This window comes from Scomber scombrus, chromosome 8 (genome assembly GCF_963691925.1).
Source record: "Scomber scombrus chromosome 8, fScoSco1.1, whole genome shotgun sequence".
Lineage (NCBI taxonomy): Eukaryota > Metazoa > Chordata > Actinopteri > Scombriformes > Scombridae > Scomber > Scomber scombrus.
Window position 1 is genome coordinate 12,899,859 of NC_084977.1, and position 2,500 is coordinate 12,902,358.

The 2,500-nt window shown below is 42.2% G+C and overlaps 1 protein-coding gene across 1 annotated transcript in view; it reads left to right on the top strand.

Moving 5' to 3' along the window:
* sema6bb (sema domain, transmembrane domain (TM), and cytoplasmic domain, (semaphorin) 6Bb) overlaps window positions 1-2,500 on the top strand; it is a 123,344-nt gene that overhangs the window by 942 nt on the left and 119,902 nt on the right. The window lies entirely within an intron of this gene.

The following is a 2,500-nucleotide window of genomic DNA, read 5'->3' on the forward strand; positions in this document are numbered from 1 at the left end:
GACAGTGCTCCTTGTCCAGTGCAGGGATAGACAAAGCCAAGGGAATACCACCACCTCCGCCTCCGCTAACCTTTCTGTCGCTCTTACTGTGTCAATCAGCCTTGGAGGCCTCTTTAATACTTCTTCCTCTGGGTTGTCACCCACTCTGCACCAGCCAGGCATCAGGGGTGCTGCCGCAGGTTACACATAGATCCTTCCTTCTTTCTACTCAGATGATACATCAAGGGATGATGTACTGCGTCAGACTTTCTTTAATTTTTTTTCACAGTAACAGTATAGCCAAGACAGGAGATACAGTGTAGGTGGTGCGAGACATGGAGAAAAGAAAGAACTTGAGATGAAACATGAAACAGATGAAAGGAAAGATGATCATTAACTAGATATTGTCTTAAATAATCCAAGCTTCTTTGCCATGACAGAAGAGTAGCGGTACCCTTTTCTCTCAAGCGCTGACATCCTCTTGTAGGCCCATCACGCCACCAGTAATTACAAGTGTTATCAGAGGGAATGAATTAATAGACAACAGAGGAAATACCTGTCTGATACGATCTCTGATCTCTTCATTGTACCGGATCCAGTTATCATTTGTTTAAAAAGCCAAGGACAAAACACTGCGCAGGAGTTAGAACCATCCGTGGCTTTTAGTGGAGCTTCAAGTCATCGTTAGAAACATTTCAGGGAAAAAATCTACCCAGAAATGAAATTTACAAACAGACTTTGGAGCTGCCGCACTGATACATATCAAATTGTTCCATAAAAGACACTTTTGATGACATTTAATAGATGTATAATATAAGCCTCAAAAGGGTTTCATTTTTCTTTTTGCAGGCAGGGGAGGAGGGGATAAATGTTTTTACAATCAGTATATAAATAACCAGACTGTAGGAAGCCTTACTCCTGCCAAAAGATGACTCTGTTGGGGACAAGATTGCACAGAGAATTTTGTAAGGCAAACATAAGGAAAGCAATCGAAGGAACAGTGTACCTGATGCCCTGAACACCAAAAGTGATTAGTATAGGAGCCCCGACACACCAAAAAAGACAAATCCTAGAAAAAGTCTAATATAGGACCAGGTTTTTCTGTCAATGGAGAACTCAGATAACAAGACTAAATGTGTGCCTCGGAAACCAGGCGGGGGGCTTATGCCGTTCTAAGGTCCCCAATGCTGATGTCAGTGTTTGGCGATGTTTTCTCTGTCCCCTGTGCTTCTCCTCACAGCTTAACAAACTGCTCACTGGAGCTTGGCTAATCCTTGGCTAGCAGTGCCCAGTGATTTATTATAAAGTTAGTTAATTTGGGGAGATCTGTAACATCCCTCTGCACACATATGCCCTTGACAGATCACCCTCTCTGCTGCAGAGTCTCAGTTGTCAATTAATTTGAAGAATTGTTTTTTGTATGTCGCATGTGTGTGTCTGTGTGTGTGTGTGTGTGTGTGTGTGTGTGTGTGTGTGTGTGTGTGTGTGTGTGTGTGTGTGTGTGTGTGTGTGTGTGTGTGTGTGTGTGTGTGTGTGTGTGTGTGTAAGTCAAAGAGAGAAAGACAGGGTGAGAGTTTGCCTATCAAAGAGAGACATAAAAAACATTGTTAATTGCATTGTGTCTGTTTGCCTTCCTGTCTTGTATGGACTGTGTGTTTATGTGTGCATGTGTGCATGTGTGCGTGTGTGTGCGTGTGTGTGTGTGCGTGCGTGTGTGAGTCAGTCTGTCTATGCCCTATACAAGTGTGATTCAGCACTGTCCAGCCTCGGTTGAATGGATACCCTGTTTGTGCCTCGATTCTGACGCCAACAGCCGCTCTGCACCCTTTGCCTTGGAGCAAGTGTTGCACCCTATGTGCTAAAATAACAGGTGCTTTTAACACAGGGACTTAATCCCTCTTCCCCACCTCCCCGCTGCACCCTGCCAGGGGTTAGTCACCTGTGGGCCTGGGGCAGCTCCAACATAGACATAAAATTCACAGATTAGTCAGACAAAGCTTCATTTGCTAGACAAATTCTGGCCAGAGTAAGTTTTTAAATCACAGGATCTGATTTCAGAAAACCTGTGTGTGCAGAAACATGTATTTAATATTAAAATTGAAGGTCTGGTGGGTGAAAAACTTCACTCAGCCCTTATTGATTAAAATTATGGTCTCTGCGCTACAGTGTACTTACACTTAAGTCTACTTTGCAGTTAGTATTCTCTTTGCACTTTAAAACATTCAATAGAAACTTAGCTTAAAGTCTCCATTGACTGAAATGACAAAAAACAACATATTTTCTTACTTTTCTCTCTATCGTGGTACACTATTTAGCCATGTCAAAAGCTTTTGCTGTCTCAATGATTTCTGCCTCATTAAAATTACTTTAAAAATTCAAAAGTAACATGCCAAGAGAATTTTTTCTCTTATTCTAGGTTAATCCCCAGACCCGGCTGTCAACAGTTTCATCTGGACTTTTGTTTTGTTGATATAAAGTATTTCCAATGAAAACTGCCCATACCAATATGTTGTCTTGCAAC